General features: G+C 44.2%; 1 non-coding gene across 1 annotated transcript; it reads right to left on the bottom strand.

Annotated features, from left to right (window-relative positions):
* Positions 1–6,878: 6,878 nt before the first annotated feature.
* On the bottom strand, positions 6,879–7,003 carry LOC134361398 (small nucleolar RNA SNORA28). The gene has a single exon (XR_010021425.1). It is a non-coding gene; the product is annotated as a small nucleolar RNA SNORA28 (small nucleolar RNA).
* Between the last annotated feature and the right edge of the window lie 3,600 nt (positions 7,004–10,603).

The raw sequence follows: 10,603 nt of genomic DNA, 5'->3' as shown, positions 1-10,603 counted from the left end.
CGCGCCCGGGCGCCCGCAGGCCGCGGAGGGCGGCCGCGCCTCGCCGCGCAGCCGGGCTGGCGGTCTGTCCCCCGCTCTCCCCCATCATCTCTCCTCTGGGCTGAGGAAGGAGCGAAAGCCCCCGTCCCTCTCCACACGCAGACCCCCCGGGAGGAGCCTGCCGCCTCCTGCGCGGCGGGGAGAGCCTTTCCGAATTCGTGGACCCTCCGGGGCGGCAGCCCGCTCCCACCCCTGCCCCGGGCTCCAATGATCCGCAGCCCCGCGCATTTCGAAAGGCTTCCCGGCTCGCCGGCGGCCGAGCAGGGCCGCAGCGGCGCGCAGCACGGGCGAGCGCCACGGCCGCTTGCGGGGGTCGCCTCCGCCCTCACCCCGCTTTGCAAAGTCCCCCCTCATCGCATCCCCAGCCGCCCAGCGCGGGCGACGGGGACCGGGAAGAACTGGGGCAACGTGGGTTGGGGGGCGTGACTGGGGGGACCCAGGGACCGTGGACTTCAACGGGGGGCGAGCGGGGCGGGCGGCCCTCCAGGCCACGGCGCGCCCACGGCCCCGGCAGCGCGAAGCGACCCTCCGGGCGGCCGGGGAACGCTGCCTTCGCCATTCCACCGTCATCCCCACAGCGGACACACTTGCTCTTCCTCAGTCCTGTGGATTTCAAAGGGTGTCTTAAAAAGCTCGTCTAGGATCTCCGGTCTGGTGTTGAGACTATGAATTACTTTTTTTTAATTTGCCGTCTCTTTCACCTGAGCCACACCCTGCGCCCGCCATCCCCTCACTCCCCACCAAAAATAAGGTAAAAAAAAGTCCCGCGAGCGAAGCTGGAAGGAAAGGGGCCCACGGTCGCGCTAGCAAACCTCTGCGGGCACCTCCCGGATCTCGGCCCGCGTTGGGGTTGGGCTAGGGTGGGGTCAGCCGCGGGCCGACCTCGCAGAACCGAAAGTGCAGTCTTTACACGTAAACGCAAGACTTGGGGCGGCCGCCCGCGCGCCCGGCCTGTCACGCGTGGGGACGCACACTCAGACCGGGCGGGAACCAGAAAGTAAGAAATAACAGACAGAAACCAAGGCGCTGGGCGCGAAACCTCGACGCGCCTCCAGAGGAACGTTAGGCAGGGCCGGGCGCAGGGCGCGCGGCGGCCGCCGACGGGGGATTGCATCATCGCCGCTCCCCCTCCAGAAAATGGGCTCCGAACCGCGGCCACCATCATGGCGCTCGGGCCGGGCCGCGCTGCCCGCGCTCTGTCCCCGGGCGCTCCGGCCGCGGCCAGAGGGCCTCGCACGAGCACTCCGCAAACGTTTGCCCCCCTCGGGAGCGCCTGTCCCCCACCCCTCCTTCCTTTTGTGTGTGCGCGCGTGTGCGTGCCTACGTGCGTGTGTGTGCGTGTGCGTGTGCAGGAGAGAACTTGGAGATTATTTTTCTCCTCTTTTCCCTCCCGGGCTGGTGGTTGTAAACTTGATTGGCATTGGCTGCGCCCACTGACCCCTGCGCAGAGTCCACTGAACATTTAAGGTGGATCCGGGAAGCTGCAGCTGCAGGCGGAGTCTCGCGCTTTAGCTGGTTTGCGAGGAAAAAAAAAAAAAAGCCCCAAACCGTGCGCCTTGCACGAATCCCCCGCGGTCCCAGCCCCCGCGCCAGCCCGCGCCCCCAGCCCGCCCGCCCGCCTCCCGCCGCGCACTTCCTCCGCCCACCTCCCGCTCCTTCCCCATTGGCCAGCGCGTGCAGTTTGAATTTTTTTTTTTTTTGGGGGGATGCTTGTTTTTTTGCAAAAAAAAATACAGTATCCCCGATCGTGTGATGAAACGTACTTCGGCGGCGGAGCTGGGGTGTTTTAGCTGGTTTGGAGAAGGCGGGAGGGGGGAGGGGGGGCGGAGCTTCGGTTCCAAAATTTTCCCCCGAAGTGCGGTTGACAGTGTGCAGGCGGGTGCGGAGCCCCAGCGGCGGCGAACAGTCGGGAGGAGCCGCGGCGGGGCCGGGATGTAGCATAAAACGTTACTGGAGGTCCGGGGCGCGCCGTCTCACCGGCCGCCGGCCAGACGTTCTAGGAAGGCGCGGGCGGGAGCCGGCGAGGACGCACCTTCCCCTGCCTTGGAAAGGTAGAACTGGGGAGCGCGGGAGGGCGACGGTGGCCCAGAGCAGGACAGCTGGCTACCGAGAGAAAAGGAACGAGAGAAGGATGTAGGGCAAAGATGTAGTGTTGCAAATGCCACTCTGTCAAAGTCCATCATCATTCCGGCAGTCGGTGTCATCTTTATTAAATTAAAGGAAAAAAAGTTTTCTGTCTCTGATTTCCGGAGTGTTTTTGAGTGAGGAATATGGTAAAACCAAATTGACATAGGAAATATGACTTTTTAAGTGCCTTGGATTTCTGGGTCAGGAAATTCAATATTTTGATAAAGTACTTTAAGATTTAAGATAATGTTATTTGTAATACGGATTAATAGAAATGTTATACTTTATTAATTAGAAGCCAGTTATGTTTTACTTTATTGTGAGAAATTTTAAAGTTCAGAATAACTCAAATTATTCTCCAAATCAGTCTATCTCCACATTAGCGAAGTTAGCATATGTACATACCTCTTTCTTTCTTTCCTTTTTTCTTTCTTTCTTTTCTTGTTGCAGTGCAGTGGACAATTTTGACCAGATGTCCAGTCCTAGCTTTCTGACAGTAGCTAACACAGTGGTGACATTTTTTCGTTCGTCACACTCCGACAAACTTCTTAATTATCCATCCTATCTAAGCTCCACGAACCACCATAAACCAACCGTATTGTGCCTTTTGCAAGGCTGTGCTCAATTAATCTCTCTAATCCCACATCATAAAGGTCCTCTAGTCACTCTTAACCTCCAGGGGACCCACCTAACAAGAGTGGACACTATAAGGAAACACATGTGCCTTGATATAAAGAGTAGTTTTTTGAGTCTAGTACAGACCAGCCTCAGGAAGTGGTGAGCTCGTCATCCCTAGAGTGGAGCCAAGTACTAGTCTGGATGACCCCTTGAAAGGGACATTAGGGACAAGATCCAAATATCAAATGAGTATTTGGACTAGTGATTTCAGTCTGTTCCAGACCCTTGAGGTACTATATTTCCAACCCTGGAATTTCTGGATTTCCACTAAATTGAGCCGTTTTTCTTGGTCATTACCATCTTATAGAGTTGTGCTGTCCAATAGCCAATAGCTACATGTGGCTATAGAGCACTTGAATATGCCTAGTCCAAACTGAGGTGTGCTGTAAGTGTGACATATATACCAGGTTTCCAAGGATTAGTATTAAAAAAAAAAACGTTAAATATATCATTAATAATTTTTATGTTGATTACATGTTGAAATGATAATTTGGGTTAAATGATATATTGGGTTAAATGATATACTGGGTTAAATAAAATATATTGTTAAATATATTCATCTGTTCCTTTTTACTCTTTTAAATGTGGTTACTAGACAATTACATTTTAAGAAATTTTGGGTTACTAGACAATTTTAATTTACAGATGTAGCTCAAATTATATTTCTATTGGACATTGCTGTTCTAGACTAACACCTATAGTAGCTTGAGGCCCCATCTTTAGGAGAGGTGACTAATAATATGTAGGAGTAGGTGGTAACTTCCAGCTGCCATCCTAACTTCCCAAATTAAAGTGAGGCCCAAATGCAGCCTCTGGAACCTTTATAACATTCTGCCAACATCTAACACCTACCATTTAATCTTTAACACTTAGTGTTGGGCTCAAGCCCAGATTATGGGAATATGGTACAGATACGTCTGATGAAATCAGACTTGATCACCACAGCTTTTCACATTATGTAAATAGAGAGACTGGGAAGTCCAATATGTTAGGAATGACCCTGGGAAAAAAAAAAAAGCAACACACCCCAAACAAAGCCTCCACAGGTAACTTTTCACTAGCACTCTTCAGGAGACAGGAAGGCAGTGGGGAACCCGAGCAGTGTTTCATTCTAAGATCGTGTTTCTAACAGAAGACTTGGACAAATGAAAAGGTGTACCATATTCTTGGGTAGGAGTACTCAATATGATAAAAGTGGCAATCTTCTCTAATTAATCTATACCTTTACATGAAATTCAGACAGTAAATTCTGATCACCCTATTTTGTTCCATTGTTCTGTCAGTCTATGCACCAGGACCATATTATTTTAATTACTGTTAATTTATAATACGTTTTAATTTCTGGTGGAACTAGTCCTCCATGCCCCAATGAGTCCTTTTACTCTTTCTTCAGACTTTTCTAATTTCTTTTGCTTGCATTTTTTTCTCGTGTGGATTTAAAATGAATCTGTCTAGTTCCCAATATAATTCCTGTTGGCATTAAAAAAAATAAAGTGGGATCCTTATCTCACACTTTACACCAGGATAAATTTCTGAAGAATTAAAGAGAGTGAAGTAGGAAAAAAATGTAACCATAGACATAACAGAAGATATCTCAGAGGATTTTAAAAAATAAAACCTCAGAGTGGGGAAGGTCTTTCTAGGTATGACACAAAACATAGATTCATAAGGTGTAATACTGATAAATTTGGTGACATGAAAGTAAACGTGCACAGAAAAACCTGCCATAAGCAAAGTCAAGAGAAAATGACATGGTGGTGATGGTTGCACAACAGTGTGAAGATACTTAATGCCACTGAACTGTACACTTGGAAAAGGTTAAAACAGTAAATTTTATGTTATGTGTATTTAACCACAGTTAAAAAAAATACACAACTATTGGGGAAAAAAATATCTCACACAGTGTCCTGGGTTCCATCATTTCTGTGTCACCAGTTTAGTGGTTCAACTTCAGGCTCTGGAATCAGACTGCTTGGGTTTGAGTCTCAGTTACTTAACGTACTACCTTTTGCAAGTTACTTCACCTTTTAAAGTATCTATTTCTTTGTCTATATAATGAGGATGCATATAGCTCATTGAGAGGGTTATTAAAATTATTCAGTGGGAATAAAGTATGTGCAGTACTTAGCACAATACCTGGTATACAATAAGTAATAACCGTTATATATTTGTAAACAGTATAATTAATGGAGACATTGTCTTTTTACAGTAACCACAACCAGTGCTATGTTAATCTCATAACATGTTTTCTCATTTTTAATTACTGCTGTTATTACCCTTATGAGAAACAAATGTTTTTGTCTTTTAATAAACAATAAATATATGCAAAAATGGTTAAAATGGTAAATTTTGGTATGTGTATTTTACCACAATAAGAAAAAGTTTTTTTTTTTTTTTGTCATTTTTCCGTGACCGGCACTCAGCCAGTGAGTGCACCAGTCATTCTTATATAGGATCCGAACCCGCGGCGGGAGCGTTGCCGCGCACCCAGCGCAGCACTCTACCGAGTGCGCCACGGGCTCGGCCCAATAAGAAAAAGTTTTAAGAAATAAGGCATTTGTTGAGTTTAGTGCCATCTCTAATGATTTCTGAAAGGACCTCATATAGATTTATTTGTGGCAATAAATCAATAACACACACCCACATACAAAGACAGTGGCAAACTGGGAAAAATGTTTGCAACCCATATATCAACGGGTTAATTTCCCTAGTAAATATTGTGTATGAATCAATGAAAAGGCAAACAAACCAATAGAAAAATAAGCAAGGGATATGAACACAGGTTTCAGAAAAGTTAACACAAAAGACTCTAACATGAAAACATGCTCAATTATAGTTTGAGACTATTGGGGTATAAACTATGTACACAATGCATAAGTTTAGGTAAATAGAGGCACAATTGGCACAATTAGCATCACTGAGATACAAAGCTGGCTGTTATTCTTTCTTGAACCTTTGCTTCCCTCCTTTCTATCCAAGGCTGAGTGATTTTTTTTCCAGCTTCATTGGTGACCAGAGAGGCAAGGAATTTGCATGTGTGGAAGCCATGACCATCTTTCAGGTTCAGTGTAAAATCCCTCTCATCTGTAAACCCTGTAATCTTTAGCTTAGTGGCATCACCTTACTTCGACCACAGAACTCCCCTGAATCAGCCTCTTACAGCCAGTACAACTACTTCTCTTAACACATCCTCATCCATTCTTGCTTTTAGTGACTGTATGTCACCTATAATCTGAGTCTCTCCAAAATCATCACCTTATTCTGGCTACTCCTTCGAGCCCTTTATTCTCTTTTTAAAGCTTCAAGCAGAACTTATCACATGGTTAATATGAAATGTCTAATCAGTAGAGAGACTATGTTATACAATAATAGTGTTAGGTTATAGCTAACCATTTATGGAAAAATGTTAAATCCCTCCTGCGCGCACACACACACACACACACACACACACACACACACACACACACACACTTTGTATTTTGTATAACTGTGTATTTAAAATGTGTATACTCTTTGAATTCACAATTCCTTTTCTACAAATTTACCTGTGGGAAAAATCAGGTTTTGACTAAAGACGTATTTACCAGAATGATCATTGTAATGTTATATATTAGATTTTAACAAGAAACAAAAAGTAAACAACCAAACAAAAACCCCTTAGATATATGATTACAGGATTGATTATTTGATTGAACCAACTATAGTATATCCAAGAATGACACAGATTGCAGGTATTGAAACATCCCAGGTAGCTTTATATGTATCAATAGGAAAAACCTTACATTAAGGCAAAAAGCAGGCACAGAACAATATTTACGTTTTGAAACTATTTTTGTAAAAAATTTTAAAAATTCACATGTATAAATGTAAACAGAATTGGTCTGGAAGGTTACCCCTCATGTTAAGTTTCTATTTCCGAGGCTGGGATTATGAAGAGACTTCCCCTTAAATGTTTTATGTATTGGTCACATTTTTTTACAATGGATTTTTTTAATTTAAAAAGTTTTTGACGTATTTATTTATTTATTTGTAACACTGTTTAAGTCTATATAATGGCTTGTCTCATTGAAGAGAGAATACTGGAATAGGTTAGACTTTCTTGCAATAGCAAGCTCCGACGATATTGGACCGTTTTGATAGCTACCCTTGAGTGTTGCTTGCAATTACAATGGATTTTAACACGGAAAAACCCATAAAGATATTTCAAATTTGAAAAACAATTATTATGACAATTTTTTTTTCTTGTGGTTGGTCAGTATATATATAACTTAATGGCTGCTTCGTGGTGTCGTACATCGCTTCCTTGGTGAGCGTGTGTACTCAGGGAGCCTTGACTAAATAAAGCCGGGGATCAAACCTTGGATCTATTATTACAATTTTTTGAACATGGAATCAGAGTTTCTCTTCATGTCTCACAATCTCATCTCAGACATTAGCAGAATACAAGGTGTTTCTATAATTCATGTTCCCTCCATTTTTCTATTTAACTTTAGATATAGTTAAATTCATATATGAGTTATGAGCAGTGTGCGTATGTGTGTTTGCATATATTTGGCTTCCAGGGTACATAAATGAGGTATAAATATCATCCCCATCAACTCAGGCATATCTTAACAAACCATGGAAAATCAAACCTATTCTATCTTTTTTGCTGCATAGGTTCGTACTGGTAACATTATCCCCAAACTCACATTCCTTGATTTTTGGAGGTTGGCACATCCAGGGAATCTGCCTGGGAATCCGACAGATCAACTCCCTTCCTTAGTTACTTAGTTACTTAGGCCACAGTGCTGGGAAAATCATTTTAAATTTCAAGTTAGCAGACCAATCTTTAGCTGTCACTCATCATGTGACCAACCCGGGGCAAATCTTAGAATCTCAGAATATTGTGTGTAGGAGATCACTTCATCCAGCCTTTTGATTTTACAGATGAGAAAATTCTAATGCTTGATTTCTTGTAAAGTGGGAAAGTTAAAGGAGATGATTTATAGGTTCCCTCTGGCTTACAAATCTGTGGTTCCTGTTTCCCAGTCATGATCACACATTCCATGACTGTGGCTCAGGTTATTTTCCAGGGAAACTAGATTCCTGATATTTGGCCACAAACTGCATAGTCACTGGAGTCAAAAGAAGATGATAGTACAGTCGTGTAGGCTGCACAGAGAACATTTATTGTCTCCCTGGGAAAAAGTGTGTGAATTTATAACTTATTGGTTGCTTAGTGTGTCCAACATTGCTTCCTTGGTGTGTGTGTATTCAGGGAGCCCTGACTAAGGTCAGGCTCTGTTGTTTTCAACATGCCAAACAGGAATTCTGGCCTCATGTTGGACGAGGTGGACAAAGAATCACAAGTGTAATCATTAAATGCAATTTAGGTGAGTGTTCTGAAGGGTAAGCGCTATGAAGGGACCACAGGGCTTCTGCTTCATTCTCTGACGGTTTGGGCCCCGTGCAAAAAGGTGTGTCCAGCTGAGGGGCAAGCAGGGCCTAAAATCTACACTCTTTCCCAGGCCAGGCTGTGTTCACTACAAAGAAAGGGGCCTTTAAAAATCCATCTCCCCACAGGTGGTGCCTTCCCTAGGTTTGAGTAGCTGCCCTGTAGGATGCTATAAGAGATTGAAATGGGGGCCAACCCCGAGACCTGGAGACAAAGCAGGAGTTAACTAGTTGAAAGCAGGAGGGGAAGTAGAGTGATCCAGGCAGAGCACAGTCCAAGGCCACAAGTCAAGGGAAGGACTTTGAAAGAAGGTGCTTGTATCTGGGAGCACTGAGTCAAGGGCAGAAAGAATGAGTGCTATGGCTGGAGTAATGCACATTTTAAGCCACATTAGGAATTTTAGACTTTACTCCAAGAGCAATGGGAAGCCATTGGATAATTTAAGAAAGTGATCTGAGGGCTGGCCAGTTCGCTCAGTTAGAGTATGGTATTATAACACCAAGGTCAAGGGTTTGGCTCCCCATACCGGTCAGCTGCAAGAGAGAAAACCAAAGTGATTTGAGTAGTTTCAATTAAATTAAATTATTTTCTCATTTTATCTAATTCTAGTTAAAATCCTTAGTCTTGTATTGGGATCATTCCGACAGGGTGCAGGAGGGAAAGTTCAGGCTTGCACTTTTATATTTCCCTATATAATAATAATAAAAAAAATTTAAAAACCAACCTGGTTTCATTAAGTGAAGAGGTTCTATTGTGCAGTGCTTGGACCATCAGAGCAGACACTGGTCACAAGTGGCATATTTCAGGTTTTCGAAGGACACCCAAGCCAGAGCCATGCCTGGTGTCAGTCTGCTGAACCAGCGATCTGAAGAAGTAGACCTCCGCGCGTCTCCAGCTTCACTCAGCTACTGGTTTTAGGTGGAGTTCCCTTTTCATTGTCACAAGGAGCCTGCTGCTGGTGCTGTTTTACAACCCGGTCCATGTTTTGCTCTTTGTCTGCACAACTGGTGTGAATCTTCTAAGCAAGTGAACTTAGAGGTGAATCTGGAATCTTTTTCTTCAAATAGCTCAGCATTTCATCTTTTGTTTTTTCTGAACAACTGGATTCAATGTTTACAGATACTTTGGCCAAAAGAGTCATTATTTATTTGGCTTTGAAAAGAGACTTTAAAAGAGGGATCATAAAAATGAACAATCCAAAGTTTATTGTTTTGTTTTTAAATTTGAAGATTAGTAAAAGAGAGACCTCTGCTGGCTAAACTGGCATAATGGCCTGTAGTTGATCGGTGTTCCAGCTTTTGCAGTTGCTAGCAAAAGATTTGATTGTTCATTATTTGCTTATTTCTTTTTCTTTTTCTTTTTTTTCCCCTTTTTTCTTTTTTGTGGCTGGCCAGTATAGGGATCCCATATTTTCTCATTTCTTCAGCTATCAACACAGGTTCATTTGGAGCTAATCTAAGTGACCTATAATTCCCAGCACCAATCGTAATACTTTCTGTTTCAGTCTTTAGGAAAGCATTAGTCTTTCATACTTCTTGAAAATAATAGCTTTAAATATCAGCCCCAGCCCAAACCCAGACCTGAAATAACTCCCACATCTTATCTTTGTTTTCTTTTCCTTTCTGACCTCCACCTCTCCTCCTGTCCCCGCCTCCAGCAAAACAAAATAAAACAAATCTTCACTCAGGAGAGTACTGCTGATAGAACATGAGAAGGAGGAAACTAACTGCTTATCTCTAGCGTGTCCTCAGGTGAATGTCAAGACTTGGGGCCCAGGGTTGGTGTTTTACACCCGAGAAGAGCTGCAGTCCCCACTGATGTCTTCTGATGATCTGTTCTACCGTGGGAAAGGGGTGCACGAGAGTGGAGTGGGATTCTGTGAATGAAAGACACCATGCCCGAGAATGGAGAGGGCCCTTAGCTGGGGGGAGAAAGGGAATTGTCTCCTTGAGAACTTTGCACATTATTGTGTGCCTACTATGTGCCGGGCCCTGGACTGGTGACAAACCTTAATTCATTTCATGCTTTTCCTCTCTTCACAATTCTAAGAACAGCTTCACCTGGAAAAAAATGACATCTGTGAAGAACTTCCGGGATTACCCAATTAGGGAGATGCTGAGGCAGGACTGGAACCCAGAACTCCCGGATTCCTGATGCAGCACTTTCTGCATGACACCCACACCATCCTTGGTCTGCATGTGCAAGAGATGGCTTTTACTTGTACTTTCTGCTCCTCTTGGCTGGTTGTCTGTCTGTCATCCCCTTTTCCAAGGCCTCCATGCCTTCAGGCAGCACACAGGCAGCCCGGGCCCATTAGTGCGG

Source organism: Cynocephalus volans, chromosome 12 (assembly GCF_027409185.1).
Source record: "Cynocephalus volans isolate mCynVol1 chromosome 12, mCynVol1.pri, whole genome shotgun sequence".
NCBI classification, from domain to species: Eukaryota; Metazoa; Chordata; class Mammalia; order Dermoptera; family Cynocephalidae; genus Cynocephalus; species Cynocephalus volans.
This window is presented reverse-complemented; position numbering and strand designations above follow the sequence as displayed.